General features: G+C 40.1%; 1 protein-coding gene across 2 annotated transcripts in view; it reads left to right on the forward strand.

Moving 5' to 3' along the window:
• Positions 1-3,688: 3,688 nt before the first annotated feature.
• The window catches only part of LOC120052557 (protein PRRC2C-like), a 53,719-nt gene continuing 37,397 nt past the window's right edge, over positions 3,689-20,010 (forward strand). For both annotated transcript variants that reach the window (XM_038999537.1, XM_038999538.1), the window contains exon 1: positions 3,689-4,015. The gene's annotated coding sequence lies outside the window, so the exon portion shown is untranslated. The remainder of the gene's footprint in view (positions 4,016-20,010) is intronic.

The following is a 20,010-nucleotide window of genomic DNA, read 5'->3' on the forward strand; positions in this document are numbered from 1 at the left end:
CAGGAATATCATTAAGACAGGTTATACGCCCTGCCAACATTAGGCAACTATACAGAAAGCGCTTTAATTTTTGAAATAACTAAATGAAATCAATGATGAGAATAGTCAGATTTTCTGCTACCTGACACGGACATGGTGGTGTAGCGTGAACATCAGAGTGTCATGAACCAAGAAGTTGTGAGTTCAACTCCCAGATGAGGACATGTTGAAAAATAATGACTGTATAAATGAACATGCATAATTAGATCATGTATATCAAATATGTAAGTTGATAACACTGTGTGAGTACAACCTGGTGTCATAGACTAGATAGTAAATGTAAATCCAGGGACACTCAAATTAGTATGTAAAGTTTGGTATAGTTACATAAGACAGATGCTTACTTAAGGCAAAAACAAAAGTAGGGTGGTTGGGTGGATGTATATCACGAATGTCTAGCAACCCAAAGGTTGTGAGTCAGAAAATCATTACGGACAACTTTAGTTTAATTAGCAACTTTTCAACTACTTACTTATTTTTAGCTAATTTGCAAGTGCTTAGCATGTTATCTAACCATTCCCCTAATCTTAACCCTTTTAGCTAACCCTTCCTCTAACCCTTTAACCGTAAAACCCTTTAACCTAACTCATAAATTGAACCCTAACCTTAATTCTAACCCTAACCCCTAGCCTAGCTAACGTTAGCCACCTAGCTAGAATTCATAACATTTCATACGTTTGCAAATTTGTAACTTATAATACGAATTGTAATTTGAAACATATCAAACTAAATGGGTGATGAACATCCACAAATTAATACATACCATACGAAGAGTAACATATCGTAGTACTATAAATTAAGTGTCATCGGAATTACGTACAGAATAATACGAAATGCTCTGAGACAATGTTGTTGAGTATCCGTAACCTTGCCAACAGATAAAAAGCTATGAATGGATCAGTGGTTTACCAAGCAGGGCCTTGATTGGCTTGGCAACAGTAACAATAGGTGATGTGTAATGAATTCTTGCAACATTTCCATCACACATGTCTACACACTTATTCTGTGTATGTTAGGTGGGACGTTGATGGAATATTCTCCTAACCCACAAAAAACTGGACACATGAATGCTCTTGCAATGTTCCCATAATACGTGTCTAGAACATGAGTATCTTAAGTTCTGAGAACATGGTAACCACATTCTGGGTAAGTTCTATTTGGCATAAAGTGAATGGTCTCTTTGAAATATTCCTTGGAATTCACGGGAATATTCCTATGAAAATGTCAGTTTATGACCTACTGAGACTCTTAAGGGAACGTTCTCTAATGTTGTGGGAACATTTGTTGTTAGCTGGGTTTGCTCTCCAGAGCAGGGCACCATTGAAAGAAGTGATAACTGGGGTGATGTTAAGTGTTGAGAAGGACCAACTGAAATGTAAGATTAACGGTGTCTGTGACACCCGCCATTTGGTGCGAAGCAGACCCTGGTGGAGAGTGTGGTGTAACAGAGAAGACACTGTCTGTCCTGCTGAGTTTTGTAGCAGTGTCTTTACCTGACAAAGTCAAGTTAGGATGTGCCAGTTATCCCGTGAGAGCTTTGTCCCGAACCCATTACAGTGTTTTAAGTGCCAAGCATATTGCAGCAATTTGTAGGAGGGAGATTCCTGGATGTGAGAAGTATGCAGGAGGACATGAGGCAAAGGAATGTGTAGTATCGGTGGAAAAAGCTGTGTGTGTTAACTGTAGGGGTACCCATGTTGCTGGAGATCAGAAGTGTCTGGTGAGGGAAAGGCAGGTTGAGGTTGCAAGGATCAGAGTAGTACAAAATGTATTGTATGCTGAAGCAGTGAAGAGAGTAGTAGAGGAAGATGGGTCCAGCGTGGGGGATCCTAAGAGGCTCCCTGTGAGTAGGCAGAGGCCAATAGAGAGTGATAGGAATAATAATGTGCTTCAGTAAGGTTGGCTTCTTAGCGTTCATAGTCATGGTTATCAACTGTACTGCAGAATTGGAACGTCAATTATAGAAAATAGATGTTGTGGTGGCAGCTGCAGAGAAATACTTGAGTGTACAAGATTTTACTGCAGAAGAGTTACAAGGTGTGTTAAACGATAGTGTGCAGGTCTGGTGTAGGATCAAATAGGGCCAAGTAGTGGAATAGTGGTGATGTTTTAATGGGTGTAGGGTTAGTTGGTAGGGCAATTTTTCTTTCCTTTTTCCCTCCACTTTTTGTGTCACATAGTGTAATGAATTTACACACCAGGACAGTAGGCAAGACACAGTCCACACAGTAGGTGGCATCAAGCACCTCTAAAGCACCATGGAAGAAGAAGAAGGAAGAGCTCCTGTATGTATCAATCATTCCCTCACTAGAAACAACCACCTTAACTGTACAGGAGGCATGGGCGGACTTGGACAAGAACTTGGCCCTGGCATTTTATCCACACGGTCTTCTAGTTCTCTGTCAGTCTGTACGCTTAAGCCATACACGTTCTAAAATTAAACCTAACGACTTAGGCTACATTGCAAATTAATGGCTGTCATATGTGCTCCCCTGAATCAACACTTACCCTAGGTGTTAATTACTATTACAGGGCTCTACACTAACATTTCCCCTGGTGTCACTGATGCCACTAACTTTTACAGTTGGTGGCACCAGCCCATGATTTGTGAAGTCACACATAGTGCTATAATAAAGAACTATAATAAATAGACTACTGAGGTATTCAATAAATAAATGGTTTAATCTAGAAAGTCTAAGCAGGAATGTATGATTCAAGATATTTTGATGTGCAACCTAGTCCTGATTGTCAGGAATTTGGGATTGACAATTAGACTATAGTTGCTATATTTTACTGTCAAAATAGAGATGAATTACATACATCTTTATGTGCACTAATTAATATCATAGGCTAATTAATTTGGGGTTCAACACCTGAGGAAGTGGAAACTCAAAACACATTAACTTGATTGCTATCTCTAAATATAATACACACTGCTAGTAGCCATGTATTCATCCAACAGTATAGTGAATGTCCAACAAAAAACTCCACATCTCAAAGCCATATCAAATATCTTGGTTGTAAAATAGTTGCTATTTAGCTGAATATTGAGAGTTGAGAAATACAAATTATACCAACAGAAAGCTGAGACCCTCCTATCTTCAACAGGGAAAAGCTTCCAAAGCTGTGTTTTTCCTGCAATGGCATTTTGAAATGTTATACAATCAGATAAAAACAAACCACTTTTAGAAGAAAATCTTTATATCGGAGTTGTCTCGAGATGAACATGAATATTCATGGTATGAGGCTAGTACCGCCTTGTGGACAACGACTCCCATTGTTAGGACGGAGAGACATGTATCTTGTCAATATACCCATAATATTTTTCAAGACTGAAGCTCCGCAGCCGCCGTCGTCTGTGGGTGGGTGATGATGTCAGACACCCGTGGAACTGGGGTTGTCACTAGTTACCACAGTCACAAAGTCAAGATGGGCGATATCGTAAAAATTCATGAAAACAAAAATAAGATTTTTTGTGTTAATTTAAGGTTAGGCATACGGTTAGCAGTGTGGTTAAGGTTTAAAATCAGATTTTAAGAAGATAATTGTCGAAAAAGGTGGAGTTTAGACATAATTATGAGTTTGTGGCTGTGGTAACTAGTGACGATCGTGGACTGGCGTTCTGCCATCTTTGATTGTGCGACAGGCCGCGGCGCCTTCACTCACTCAATACTGTCTCATACGAGACAACGGGTGTGCAAGAAGACAGAAACACAAGCCGAGAGCCTGTTAACGTCCGAATAACGGAGGACACGTCGGGGAAGAAGAAAGGACACCGTGTAGGCAACAGAAACGCATCAGGCCCGTGCAAGTCGAGAGGAGCTTGTTGGATGTTAGCTTCCACGCTAGCTAGTATCGTTAGCCGAACTAGCAAGCTAGCTTTTGTAATCCGCCGGCCACACACACACTCGCACAAAACAGGCCGAACCCAGGCGAGGCATACGACAGACTAGAAGAAAGGGACCGGCGGTGACGGGTAGGTCGCCATGTCAATGATGTTCTAGCTAAATAGTTCGTGGTGAAAACCAGGTTAGCGAAAGCCGAATGTGGATGTGATGGCAAATAGAATTCAAAACCGAAACTGAACGTTCTGACTATTTTCAACTAGGTAGATGGTTAACCCACCTTACTGCAGTGTGTAGTTTAAATCTGAACGATTGAAGCCCATTAACAATCCAAATATACTGTTACTGGGGTGAGGAATCATGTTTGATATCGTGAATTTGTGTTCGATTAGGTTTGGTGCTTTGGGCTAGAAGAGGCCGATGTGACCCACCCTGCCTAAAATGGTCCATGAAGCCAGGCATCTTCCTGCCGGTGAACTAGTTACCATTTCACTACTTGGCTGCACCGAGATTTTACAAAAATCTCTAAGCCTTGAACAATGCTGATATTACAAATTTGTGTTTGAGGGTTGAACACGTTGCATAGACATTACCTTAACTATTGTGCTTTGGACGTGACTGTGTCCATGTCCCCCCCAGTTTAGAAATTATTATCCTTTTGACTATCCTTTATACATCGATGATACACAACTCAAACACATTCACCCAGACAATTGGTAACCACACAGTAAACCGGTTTTAACATGTTTTGTGTTGACAATGATCCTGTCTTCGGGACTGCCGGACATGTCCATTAGTAAGTTATATAAACCACAATGTATGTTGATAACCTCAGGTACCATTGATCCCAATGACTGACAATGCAGATGTATTTATTGAGCACTCTGGTATGTAAATGACCTGGCCTTGGGTGTATGAGGAAGTGAGTGCATCTGTGAATGTGCAGACTGTTGTGTCAGAGGAGATGGTCAAAAGAAGTGATTCATCCTCCCTATCTGACCAAGGTTTTTTGTGTTCGTGTCTTTCCGAATCTCCAGAGTTGGTCAGTTGAGGCATTTCATAGGAAAGTAAATTGTTTCAGCCTCACATTGGAAACCCTAAAAGTGTGTATAGTTCACCCATAGGTCAACTTTGTTTATTGCTCCAAAGTAGTAGGTTGAAGTCCATATTTAATGACATATTTTCTGTAATTTGTAATATGAAGATGACTGCAGGCCTTATTCCCTAATTACTGGGAAAGATAGACACCATCTAATTCCACCCTACGGACTGGGACATATTGATGTTACTTCCTCCCAAGAGGCTTCAGCTCAATACTATGAATGGGCTGCATCGCAATAATAGTATAAAGTGGCTTACATCGCTGCATCTCCTCTCCCTTGTGTCTACTGATTTGAAAACCAAGATGGATCAAATCAAAATTGCTGGTTAAGCCCTTTGTGGGACTATCTTACTAGCCCAGTTATTTCATATCAGTGTAGGTGTGTGGTTTGTGTGTTCAGCATGGCTTTCTGGTAGGCATGTAATGGCATGTCGGTAATCCCCTATTCAAGTGCGTGGGTCCGCGGACCCCAAACCGATCCAAATGTAGCATGCATCGGTCAGAAAAGCGATTCAAACGTTACGAATCACTGGTTCAGTTTTTTTTGTGACTTATATTACATTCTTTGCCTTTCGAAAATACCTCAGATTTTGTGTGAACTTTCAGTGTCAAACTACATGTAACTGTGTTGACAGTAATTGATCTACAAGTGATTTTGCATGCTGAACAACCCAATGTGATTATTAGTAGCCTAGTCAAACTGCGCACTGTGCCCAGCTTTGCATGCTGACCAACGCAAGGTAGGCGGCCTGTTCCTGATCTTGCACATCTGCGAGGCACCTTCAGCATTCAAATGCTAATATGGCTTGCGTGATATTAGGCATTATTAGTTGAGTGACAATTTATGTAATTTGCCTAGGTCATTGTTATAATGTGCTGTTAACTTGTTTTACAAGAATAAAAATAAGCTACCAGACACACAACTCTCATCTGGCTATACTGTACCTGCTGAACGGGGCTTTAAATTATTTTGATTGCACAAGTTAACCATCAACAATAGTTTTGGTAGTTTTGCTTTGAACTAGGGATGTAACAAATGGACAACTTTTCTTAATGTTTAAACAGCCAGTAAATAATTTTTCCGTTAAAGCGATAACAGAAATATATAAAATTCCATGTGAATTCACAATGCAGATAGTCTACATTGCACTTCCCGCGGAGAGAGAGAATTTTATAAATTAGGCTGCTGGTGCTCTTGCTTTTCACGAGTGATGCGTGTAGCTTGCTGTTGTCTAATGACAAGTCATCAAACCAGCACTAGGCTACAGTCATAAAACTAGAGCCTGTGTGGCAAAGGAATTCGTATAATTTTTATTTTCCGGTGATGATCGGGACTTGTTTGTGTCATATTTTGTGAATAATTTATTTTTTAAGTTAGGGATTTCCAAGGCTCCAAATTTCGTTTTACCTTTTAAAGCTCCCTCCTAATTTAAACAGTGTATATGCTCATGTTTTTATATATAGGGTAAAGTCGATAATTTCATAACCAGGACAGCAATCACTTTTGCGAGGCGCATGGCCGAAGCGAGAAGAGATTACTTCGTAAACTTCCAAAAGGGTAAAATCCAAAGTTGTTCGTTATATTCATTGGCTATGTCATAGCTAATTTGTAAATTATGAATATTGATACATTACTAGTAAACACTAAACCAGGAAAATGACAAGTAGTGGGTTATGGTGATTTCAGAACCAAAATAGGGCGACAAAAAACAGGCTACATTGCCCCCCCTAATCTGATATGGCTCAGCTCAGGTGCCTACATACACCATAGACATACATAATTTACACACCAGTCAGCTCAGACAGATCCAGCTCAGCAGCAGATTTTAATTTAGAATGGAAAATGAATGTGTTTATGCAACAAATGTTAGTGTATCGATTCGTTCTCTAATTCAATTGTATTGTTTCAAACTAAAACGTATCGTTCCTGTATCAGAGCCCATGTATTTAGATGCATATTTAATTGTCTCGAAAGGGAAAGGTGCACATCTCTATCATCTGACTGCTGTTGTATCACTGTGAGGCAGTGAGTGGTGACTCAGCTGATATCCACCTCCTCAACTGGCACAGTGCACTGCACACAGTTTTGTGTCCATCTGTAGCTTCCTGCCATAGGGCCCATCTCAATAGTCTAAAAAGGTGTCCTTGTTTTATTTCCATCATTTACAGCAATCTGAAAGAACTTAGTGAAGGCAAATAACAAAGGAATAATTCAGGACATCTATCTGCTTACTGCCTGGAGGTGTCATCCCATTCCTTCCTTCTGCTCCTCATCTGTCCTCTCCTTTCTCAGCTCTCCCTGGAGGCAAAGGGACAGGGTTACTGTTATAAGGGCTATACACTGAGTGTACAAAACATTAGGAATACCTTCTCTTTCCATGACGCTGACCAGGTGATATCTATGATCCCTTATTGATGTTAAATCCACTTCAATCAGTGTATATGATGGGGAAGAGACAGGTTAAAGAAAGATTTTTAAGCCTAGACAGTTAAGATATGTATTGTGTGTGTGTGTGCCATTCAGAGGGTGAATGGGCAAGACAAAAGATTTAAGTGCCTTTGAACGAGGTATGGTAGTAGGTGCCATGCACACCGGTTTGAGTGTGTCAAGAACTGCAACGCTGCTGTGTTTCTTACACACAAGAAACTGTTGAGCATATCAAGAATGGTCCACCACCCGAAGTACATCCAACCAACTTCACACAACTGTGGGAAGCATTGGAGTCAACATGGGCCAGTATCCCTGTGGAACCATTTGACACCTTGTAGTCCATGGCCTGATGAATTGAGGCTGTTCTGAGGGCAAAAGGAAGTGCAACTCAATATTAGGAAGTTGTTCCTAATGTTTTGTACACTCAGTGTATGTGTTGTCAATTTGGATAAAAACATCAATCCAAATATAAGGCAAGGTAAGGCTGGAGACTGGATTGCAGAGAGAAACGACTGGACATGATTTGAACTGAAGCTGGGTTTGTGGCTGTATTGAGCAGGTGGGCAACGACCTCTGGGGGCATGGCTGGGTTATGTGGGACTTGACAGAATAAGGCAGTGTTTTTTTTTTTCATTAATTTTTTTATTAGGGGTAGATCAGCTTTAATATTGCAGATAGATCGTTGTGTCGTTCCCCAGTAAGAGTAGCTGTCGCTAACGGGGATCCTAATCAAATCAAAGCTCTCCTCTTTGTCTGTTACTACTGATTAGGGCTGGGGGCAGTATACCATATTTTATGATATACCTGTATTGCTGCACGGACCGGTTTGGGTTTTTACTTTACCTTCTACAATGGTATTTGAATGTTTGGTTAAATGTGATACGGCGTGTGTAACGTCTATTTTTATAGTTTACTTCGCTACTTGAGTAATTTCTCACCGCGCTCTCTCTCCATGCTGCTTTCCACACAGACCTATCCCCGCTCCCTGTCACTTGAGCGCATGTGTTGTTCGTCAACCGCGAGACAGTTTAAAAAAATTATATTTAACTAGGTAAATCAGTTAAGAACAAATTCTTATTTACAATGACGGCCTACCCTGGCCAAACCCTAACGACGCCGGGCCAATTGTGAGACGCCCTATGGGACTCCCAATCACGGCCGGTCACGGCCGGTTGTGAAGATCTCGTACAACGCTGTGTACTACTCCCTTCACAGAACAGTGCCAACTGGCTCTAACCAGAATATAAAGAGGAGTGGGAGGCCCTGGTGCACAACTGAGCAAGAGGACAAGTACATTAGTGTCTAGTTTGAGAAACAGACACCTCACAAGTCCTCAACTGGCAGCTTCATTAAATAGTACCCGCAAAACACCAGTCTCAACGTCAACACTTCTATTACAGTGCCATCCGTTTTGTCACCAAAGCCGCATACACTACCCACTATTGCGACCTGTACGCTCTCGTTGGTTGGCCCTCGCTTCATACTCGTCGCCAAACCCACTGGCTACAGGTTATCTACAAGTCTCTGCTAGGTAAAGCCCCAACTTATCTCAGCTCACTGGTCACCATAGCAGCACCCACTCGTAGCACGCGCTCCAGCAGGTATATCTCACTGGTCACCCCCAAAGACAATTCCTCCTTTGGTCGTCTTTTCTTCCAGTTCTCTGCTGCCAAGGATTGGAACGAACTGCAAAAATCTCTGAAGCTGGAGACTCATATCTCCCTCACTAGCTTTAAGCACCAGCTGTCAGAGCAGCTCACAGATCACTGCACCTGTACATAGCCCATCTGTAAACAGCCCATCTATCTACCTACCTCATCCCCATACTGTATTTATTTATCTTGCTCCTTTGCACCCCAGTATCTCTACTTGCACATTCATCTTCTGCACATCTACCATTCCAGTGTTTAATTGCTATATTGTAATTCCTTCGCCACCATGGCCTATTTATTGCCTTAACTCCCTTATCTTACCTCATTTGCACTCACTGTATTTAGACTTTTTGTTTTCTTTTGTTCTACTGTATTATTGACTATGTTTTGTTTATTCCATGTGTAACTCTGTGTTGTATGTGTCGAATTGCTATGCTTTATCTTGGCCAGGTCGCAGTTGCAAATGAGAACTTGTTCTTAACCTGTTAGGCGGGCTGTCCCGACATCGGTACACTTATGACAACATCCAGCTCAAGTGCAGAGCGCGAAATTCAAAATCTATTTTTTTAAAATATTTAACTTTCACACATTAACAAGTCCAATACAGCATTTGAAAGATAAACATCTTGTCAATCCAGCCAACATGTCCGATTTTTTAAATGTTTTACAGAGAAAACACCACATATATTTATGTTAGCTCACCACCAAATAAAAAAAGAGGACAGACATTTTTCACAGCACAAGTAGGATGCAAGTAGCATGCACAAGCCAACCTAACTAACCTAGAACCAACCTAAATAACCTAGAAAAAACTACCTCAGATGACAGTCCTATAACATGTTACACAATAAATCTATGTTTTGTTCAAAAAATGTGCATATTTTAGCTATAAATCAGTTTTACATTACTGCTACCATCATAGCTACAGTCAGAAATCGCACGGGAGTAGCCAGAGAAAATACAGACACCAACGTCAACTACTAATTACACATCATAAAACATTTCAGAAAAATATATGGTGGATAGCTAATGAAAGACAAAGATCTTGTGAATAAAGCCAATATTTCCGATTTTTGAAGTGTTTTACAGCGAAAACACAATATATCGTTATATTAGCTTACTACATTAGCTAGCACACAGCAGCATTGATTCTAGTCAAACGGTAGCATAGCACAGTTCGACAGATATATGAAAAAGCATCCCAAATTGGGTCCTTATCTTTGTTGATCTTCCATCAGAATGTTCTCCAAGGGGTCCTTTGTTCAGAAACGTCTTTATTTCGATCCAGAACGAACGATTTCCCTCTTGAATTAGCAAGCACACTGGCAGTGCGACACTAACCTCTCCATCTTGACAAAATTCTTGCGTCGCATCACGTCTAAAGTCCAGAATAAATTTCAATAATATAATTAAACTATATTGAAAAAACATACTTTAGGATGATATTGTGACATGTATCAAGTAAAATCGAAGCCGGAGAATATATTCACCTATAACGACAGTTTTCCAGGAGGCAATACAAGGTCCAACTTCGCGCCTTGGAGAAAAAAAATTATGGCGGTCCTCTCACTCCAAGAGGCTGTATTCAATCCCTGAATGAGATATTCAAGTCCTTTCTGCTCTCACTTCCGCATGACACCCAGGGGAAGGCGTATGACGTGTTTCTATGGTCCCAAGTGACATGCCCTTTTATAGACAAGCTCTTGAAAAGAGACCTCGCATTTGGAAATCTCACTTCCGGATAGGAAATGGGCTGCAGAAAAAGTTCTGGTTCACTTAGAGAAATAATTCAAACGGTTTAAGAAACTAGAGAGTGTTTTCTATCCAATAGAAATGATAATATGCATATTGTACGAGCAAGAATTGAGTAGGAGGCCGTTTGAAATGGCCACCTATTTTCAGGTTACTCAGTGCTGCCCCTTGCAGCCATAAGAAGTTTTAACTAGCCTACCTGGATAAATAAAGGTGAAATAAAAAAACAGTGAAGAGGCGACTCCGGGATGCTGGCCTTCTAGGTAAAGTTCCTCTGTCCAGTGTCTGTGTTCTTTTGCCCATCTCAATCTTTTCTTTTTATTGGCCAGTCTGAGATATGGGTTTTTCTTTGCAACTCTGCCGAGTCGCCTCTTCACTGTTGACCTTGAGACTGGTGTTTTGCGGGTACTATTTAATGAAGCTGCCAATGAGAAATATGCAAAGTATGAATATGTTAGCTACATGAAGTAGCTAAGAGAACATTACATGCAGCCAAAGATTAAACAGTTCCCTAAGAAACACGTATCATCACTTTGGTTCCTATCCTCTCACAACAACTCCTCCCCGGCATTTTAATCCGATGTCATGTCAAACAACGCTGTATTCAAACTATAGAATTGGAATCATGGAAATCAAATGATTATTGGACCAGTTCACCCAAGGGTTTTGCTCTAAATCACAAGTCAAATCGCAATTGCAACATTTGGTAAAAAATAAGCCCTAGATTGCTTGCCCATATTGTGCAGCCCTACGTGGAAGTGATCTCAAATGAGTGCAGAAATTGATGAAAATGCTGACTTTTGATTGAATAGTATAACACAAACAGAATGGAGAAAGACCCATTGAAATCACTTGTAATGGGGAAACTTAATGTGTTTTATATCATTTTAAAGGTAATCTTGTTGTTAATCCCACCAAAGTGTCCGATTTCAAATATGCTTTTCAGCGAAAGCACTACAAACGATTATGTTAGGTCACCACCAAACCACAATAAGCACAGCCATTTTTCCAGCGAAATATAGCAGTTACAAAAAGCAGAAATAGAGATAAAATTAATCACTAACCTTTGATGATCTTCATCAGATGACACTCAAAGGACTTCATGTTACACAATACATGCATGTTTTGTTTGATAAAGTTCATATTTATAACAAAAAATCTGAGTTTACATTGGCGCGTTACATTCACTAGTTCCAAAAACATCAAGTGATTTTGCATAGCCACATCGTTTCAACAGAAACACTCATCATAAATGTAGATGATTATACAAGTTATACAAAGGGAATTATAGATATACCTCTCCTTAATGCAACCGCTGTGTCAGATTTCAAAAAGACTTTACGGAAAAAGCAAATCATGCAATAATCTGAGACGGCGCTCAGAACAATAGCCAAATTAGCCGCCATGTTGGAGTCAACAGAAACCAGAAAATACATGATAAATGTTTCCTTACCTTTGATGAACTTCATCAGAATGCAGTCCTAGGAATCCCAGGTCCACAATAAATGCTTGATTTGTTCGATAATGTCCGTTATTTGTCCAATTAGCTACTTTGGTTAGCGTGTTTGGTAAACAATTCCAAAGTCACATAGCGCGTCCACTATAACGTGACGAAATGTCCAAAAGTTCCATAACAGTCAGTAGAAACATGTCAAACGATGTACTGAGTCAATCTTTAGAGTGTTGTTAACATACATCTTGAATAACGTTCCAACCGGAGAATTAGATTGACTTCAGTTGAGCGATGGAACGGAGCTGCCTATCACGTGAACGCGCGTGGTCAAAGCATGGTCAGCTCGTGGCAGTGGTGACTAATTCCTGTCTCCTTCGGCCCCCCATCACATTAGAGTCATCAGACAAAGTTCTATTGACTGTTGACATCTAGTGGAAGCCGTAGGAAGTGAAAACTCATCAATATCTCGCTGTAATTTCAATGAGAGCTTGGTTGAAAATCTGCCACCTCATAAAAAATCCAAACAGGAAGTGGAACTTCTCAGGTTTTTGCCTGCCATATGAGTTTTGTTATACTCACAGACATAATTCAAACAGTTTTAGAAACTTCAGAGTGTTTTCTATCCAATACTAATAATAATATGCAAATATTAGCAACTATGACTGAGGAGCAGGCCGTTTACTCTGGGCACCTCTGTGCACCTTTCATCCAAGCTACTCAATACTGCCCCTGCAGCCATAAGAAGTTAAGAGTGGCAATATCGTCCGCTATTATCCTCAGTAATTTTCCATCCAAGTTGTCAGACCCCGGTGGCTTGTCATTGTTGGTAGACAACAATCATTTTTTCACCTCTTCCACACTTTACAGAATTGAAAATTACAATGCTTGTCTTTCATAATTTGATCAGTTGTACTTGGATGTGTAGTGTCAGCATTTGTTGCTGGCGTCTCATGCCTAAATTCGTTAATCTTTCCAATGAAAGAATCATTAAAGTAATTGGCATTATCAGTGGGTTTTGTGATGAATGGAGTCATCTGATTCAATCAATGATGAAGTGGAATTTGCCTTTTTGCCCAGAATTCCATTTAAGGTGCTTAATCTTTTTACTGTCATTCTTCATATAATTTATTTGTTTCATAGTGAAGTTCTTTTCATTCAGTTTAGTCACATGATTATTAAATTTTCAGTACGTTTGCCAATCGGTTGTGCAGCCAGAATTTTGCCTCATCCCTCTCAACCATACAGTTTTTCAATTCCTCATCAATCCACAGGAATTTAAGTTTTTTGTCATTTTTGTAATGGGTCCATGCTTATTAGTAACTGGAATAAGCAATTTCTTTCCTTTTTCCACATTTTGTTACTTTACAGCCTTATTCTAAAATGGATTTTTTTTTAAAGTCCATCATTCTACTCACAATGCCCCATAATGACAAAGAGATTTTTTCCCCTTCAAATGTATACAGTGGGGCAAAAAAGTATTTAGTCAGCCCCCAATTGTGCAAGTTCTCCCACTTAAAAAGATGAGAGAGGCCTGTAATTTTCATCATAGGTACACTTCAACTATGACAGACAAAATGAGAGAAAAAAATCCAGAAAATCACATTGTAGGATTTTTAATGAATTTATTTGCAAATTATGGTGGAAAATAAGTATTTGGTCACCTACAAACAAGCAAGATTTCTGGCTCTCACAGACCTGTAACTTCTTCTTTAACCTCTAACACCTCCCAAACCCGGATCCGGGAGCACCCCCATCAGTAGAAAAGCTACTAGCATAGCCTAGCATAGCGTCACAAGTAAATACTAGCATCTAAATATCATTAAATCACAAGTCCAAGACACCAGATGAAAGATACACATCTTGTGAATCCAGCCATCATTTCTGATTTTTAAAATGTTTTACAGGGAAGACACAATATGTAAATCTATTAGCTAACCACGTTAGCAAAAGACACCACTTTTTTTACTCCACCAGTTTTTTACTCCATCAGTAGCTATCACAAATTCGACCAAATAAAGATATAAATAGCCACTAACCAAGAAACAAATTCATCAGATGACAGTCTGATAACATATTTATTGTATAGCATATGTTTTGTTAGAAAAATGTGCATTTTTCAGGTATAAATCATAGTTTACCATTGCAGCCACCATCACAACTCGACTAGAATAACTACAGAGAGCAACGTGTATTACCTAATTACTCATCATAAAACATTTCTTAAAAATACACAGCGTACAGCAATTGAAAGACACAGATCTTGTGAATCCAGACAATATTTCAGATTTTCTAAGTGTTTTACAGCGAAAACACAATATAGCGTTATATTAGCATACCACAATAGCAAACATCACAATCGCATTGATTCAAGCCAAACATAGCGATTACGTATAAACCACCAAAAGATATTAATTTTTTCACTAACCTTCTCAGAATTCTTCAGATGACAGTCCTATAACATCATATTACACAATGCATATAGAGTTTGTTCGAAAATGTGCATATTTAGCGGCACAAATCGTGGTTATACAATGAGAAAAGTAGCAAAGCTGCCCAGAAAATGGCAGGAGAAATCTTTGAAGAGGCACCTATTCTAATCAGTAACTATTCCAAAACTTGACAAAAAAATACAGGTTGGACAGCAATTGAAAGACAAATTAGTTCTTAATGCAATCGCTGGGTTACATTTTTAAAATTAACGTTACTTCAAGCATACAGCGTGCGCTAAAGCGAGACCGCACCATAATTCATGGCGGAATTATTATCTGACATTTGTCAACATAAGTACGAATTAACAGCATAAAGACTGCTTACTATTAGCTGAGCTTCCATCAGAATCTTGGGCAAAGTGTCCTTTCTCCAGAACAATCGTCTTTGGGTTGAAAGATGTCCTCTTGTCCGGTCGAAATAGCCGCTAATGTTAGCCGCCAACTGGAGTGGTGTCCAACTCGTGAAAGCGCATGGCAAAGAAATCCCAGAAAATCGCAATAAACTGCTATAAACTGCTAAGTCGGTTTAAATTAACTACCTTATGATGTCTTTAACACCTATAACGAATAAAAACATGACCGGAGATATAGAACTACTAAAACGAAAGCGTTTGCAGGACGCCATTGTGATGTCTTCATGCGTCAAGCGCACCGTTGAAAAGGACGGTACTTCCGTTCCACGGTCTATATATAGGGCCCAGATTGCGCAATCCACTCCATTCAAATTCTCCCCGCTTAGTGACATCTAGAGGAAGACGTATGCAGTGCATGTAGCCCCATAGCTTACATTGGGACTTATAAACTGACCCCAGAACAGGGACCTCGATTTCTGAAATCTCACTCCCTGACAGGAAATGTGCTGCAGAATGAGTTCTGTTTCACTCAGAGAAATAATTCAAACGGTTTTAGAAACTAGAGAGTGTTTTCTATCCAATAGTAATAATAATATGCATATTGTACGAGCAAGAATTGAGTACGAGGCAGTTTAATTTGGGAACTCATTTTAACAAAGTCGAAATGGCGCCCCCATAGGCTCAAGAAGTTAAGAGGCTCCTCTGTCCTCCACTCGTTACCTGTATTAATGGCACCTGTTTGAACTTGTTATCAGTATAAAAGCCACCTGCCCACAACCTCAAACAGTCACACTCCAAACTCCACTATGGCCAAGACCAAAGAGCTGTCAAAGGACACCAGAAACAAAATTGTAGACCTGCACCAGGCTGGGAAGACTGAATCTGCAATAGGTAAGCAGCTTGGTTTGAAGAAATCAACTGTGGGAGCAATTATTAGGAAATGGAAGACATACAAGACCACTGATAATCTCCCTCGATCTGGGGCTCCACGCATGATCTCACCCAGTGGGGTCAAAATGATCACAAGAACGGTGAGCAAAAATCCCAGAACCACACGGGGGGACCTAGTGAATGACCTGCAGAGAGCTGGGACCAAAGTAACAAAGCCTACCATCAGCAAGGGCATTGAAGATGAAACGTGGCTGGGTCTTTCAGCATGACAATGATCCCAAACACACCGCCCGGGCAACGAAGGAGTGGCTTCGTAAGAAGCATTTCAAGGTCCTGGAGTGGCCTAGCCAGTCTCCAGATCTCAACCCCATAGAAAATCTTTGGAGGGAGTTGAAAGTCCGTGTTGCCCAGCAACAGCCCCAAAACACCACTGCTCTAGAGGAGATCTCCATGGAGGAATGGGCCAAAATACCAGCAACAGTGTGTGAAAACCTTGTGAAGACTTACAGAAAACGTTTGACCTCTGTCATTGCCAACAAAGGGTATATAACAAAGTATTGAGAAACTTTTGTTATTGACCAAATACTTATTTTCCACCATAATTTGCAAATAAATTCATTAAAAATCCTACAATGTGATTTTCTGGATTTTTTTTCTCATTTTGTCTGTCATAGTTGAAGTGTACCTATGATGAAAATTACAGGCCTCATCTTTTTAAGTGGGAGAACTTGCACAATTGGTGGCTGACTAAATACTTTTTTGCCCCACTGTATATATATATATATTAAAAAAGTAAAAAATACAGATGCCTGATTAACGTAAGTATTCATACCCTTTGCTATGAGACTTGAAATTGAGCTCAGGTGCATCCTTTTTCCATTGATCATCCTTGAGATGTTTCTTCAACTTGATTGGAGTCCACCTGTAGTAAATTAAATTGATGATTTCGAGATGCACACATCTGTCTATAGAAGGTCCCACAGTTGACAGTGCATGTCAGAGCAAAAACCAAGCCAGGAGGTCGAAGGGAATTGTCCGTAGAGCTCCGAGACGGGATTGTTTTGAAGCACAGATCTGGGGAAGGGTGCCCAAAACAATTCTGCAGCATTGAAGGTCCCCAAGAATACAATGACCTCAATCATTCTTAAATGGAAGAAGTTTAGAACCACCAAGACTGTTCCTAGATCTGGCCGCCTGACCAAACTGAGCAATCGGGGGAGAAGGGCCTTGGTCAGGGAGATGACCAAGAACTTGATGGTCACTGACAAAGCTCCGGAGTTCCTCTGTGGAGATAAGAGAACCTTCCAGAAAGACAACCATCTCTGCAGCACTCCACCAATCAGGCGGTGAAGTGCTCAGTAAAAGGAACATGACAGTCCTCTTGGAGTTTGCCAAAAACACCTAAAGGACTCTGACCACGAGAAACAAGATTCTCTGGTGTGATGTAACCAAGATTGAACTCTTGGCCTGTATGCCAAGCGTCACATCTGGAGGAAACCTGGCACCATCCCTATGGTGAAGCATGGTGGTGGCAGCATCATGCTGTGGGGATGTTTTCTAGCGGTCGGGATGTTTTCTAGCGGCAGGCACTGGGAGTCTAGTCAGGATCGAGGGAAAGCTGAACAGAGCAATGTACAGAGAGCTGTGATGATAACCTGCTCTAGAGCACTCAGGACCTCCGACTGGGGCGAAGGTTCACCTTCCAACAGGACAACGAACCTAAGCACACAGCCAAGATAAAGCAGGAGTGGCTTGGGACAAGTTTCTGAATGTCCTTGAGTGGCCCAGCCAGAGCCTGGACTTGAACCCGGTCAAACATCTCTGGAGAGACCTGAAAATAGCTGTGCAGCGACGCTCCCCATCCAACCTGACCGAGGTTAAGAGGATCTGCAGAGAAGAATGGGAGAAACTCCCCAAATACAGGTGTGCGACACGTGTAGCGTCATACACAAGAAGACACAAGGCTGTAATCGCTGCCAAGGGTGTTTCAACAAAGTACTGAGTAAAGGGTCTGAATGCTTATGTAAATGTAATATTTCATTTTTTATTTGTAGTACATTTCTAAACCTGTTTTTGCTTTGTCTTTATGGGGTATTGTGTGTAGATTGTTGAGAAAAAAAATGAAATAATACATTTTAGAATTGTGCTGTAAAGTGAAGGGGTCTGAATACTTTCCGTATGCACTGTAAATGTGTCAAGTGCAGCATCTGGTTGCTCCTCATTACAAACCACAGGCCAACCAATATTCTTTACATCAACAACATAGGAATCACTACAATACTTATTATATAACCTCTTGTACACTATATTAGGTCCAGCCTTTGGAACTTTGGTTTTCCTAGATATGGCTACTATATTGTGATCACTACATCTGATGGATTTGGATACTGCTTTTAAACAGAATTTCTGCAGCATTATTAAAGATGTGATCAATACATGTTGATTACTTCATTATTGTGCATTTTGTTGCTAACCTGGTATGTTGACCTGAACCAGGTTGCAGGAATGAGTTAGTTTGAAACATTTTCTTGAGTGGGCAGCTTGATGATAGCCAGCAAATATTTCAATCACCCAGAAAATATACCTCTCTGTTGATATCATATGTATTTCACAAATGTTATCCAGATACTGACTGTTAGCACTTGGTCTATAGCAGCTTCCCACAAGAATGGGCTTTAGGTGAGGCAGATGAACCTGTAGCCATATTACTTCAACAGTATTTAACATGAGATCCTCTCTAAGCTTTACAGGAATGTGGTTCTGAATATAAACGACAATACCTCTACCATTTGGCATTTGTCTTTTGTGTAGATCTTATAACCATGTATTGCTTCCACTGTATCATCAAAGGTATTATCTAAGTGCGTTTCAGAGATTGTCAGAATATGAATGTCATCTGTTACTAGCACAATTTTTATTTCATGAACCATGTTTCTTAAGTTACATACAGTGCCAGTCAAAAGTGGCCACACCTCATTCATGGGTTTTATTTTATTTTTAAACATTGTAGAATAATAGTGAAGCTTCAACTATGAAATAACACATATGGAATCATGTAGTAACGAAAAAAGTGTTAACCTCTCTTGGGCACGTGAGACGGTAGCGTCCCACCTCATCAACAGCTAGTGAAACTGCTGGGTGCCAAATTCAAATACAGAAATACTCATTATAAAAAGACAGAAAACAAAACATATTTTACATAGGTTTAAAGATGAACTTCTTGTGAATCCAACCACGGTGTCAGATTAAAAAAAAAAAAAAATGCTTTACGGCGAACGCATACCGTACGATTATTTGAGAACATAGCCCGCTAGACAAATCATTACAAACAGTAACCAGCCAAGTAGAACAGTTACACAAGTCAGAAATAGAGATAAAAGTAATCCCTTACCTTTGATGATCTTCATATGGTTGCACTCAGCAGACATTCATTTACTCAATAAATGTTCCTTTTGTTCGATAAAGTCTCTTTATATCCAAAAAACTCAATTTTGTTCACGTTTTCTTCAGTAATCCACAGGCTCAAACGCAGTCAAAACAGGAAGAAAAAAAAAATCCAAATTGTTTCCGTAAAGTTCATAGAAACATGTCAGACAATGTTTATATTCAATCCTCAGGTTGTTTTTAGCCTAAATAATCGATAATATTTCAACCGGACAATAACGGCGTCAATTTAAAAGGTAAACAAGAAACGCACTATCTCGGTCTCGCGCATGAAAAAGCTCTGTGACACTTTAGGGTCCACTCATTCAGACTGCTCTTACTTCTTCATTTTTCAGAATACAAGCCTGAAACAATTTCTAAACACTGTTGACATCTAGTGGAAGGCATAGAAACTGAAATTTGAGTCCTAAGTCAATGGATACTCTAATGGCATTGAATAGAAAACTACAAAACCCCCCAAAAAACAACTTCCTGAATGGATTTTTCTCAGGTTTTCGCCTGGCAAATCAGTTCTGTTATACTCACAGACACTATTTCAACAGTTTTGGAAACTTTAGAG

Source organism: Salvelinus namaycush, chromosome 8 (genome assembly GCF_016432855.1).
Source record: "Salvelinus namaycush isolate Seneca chromosome 8, SaNama_1.0, whole genome shotgun sequence".
In the NCBI taxonomy this organism is placed as follows: domain Eukaryota; kingdom Metazoa; phylum Chordata; class Actinopteri; order Salmoniformes; family Salmonidae; genus Salvelinus; species Salvelinus namaycush.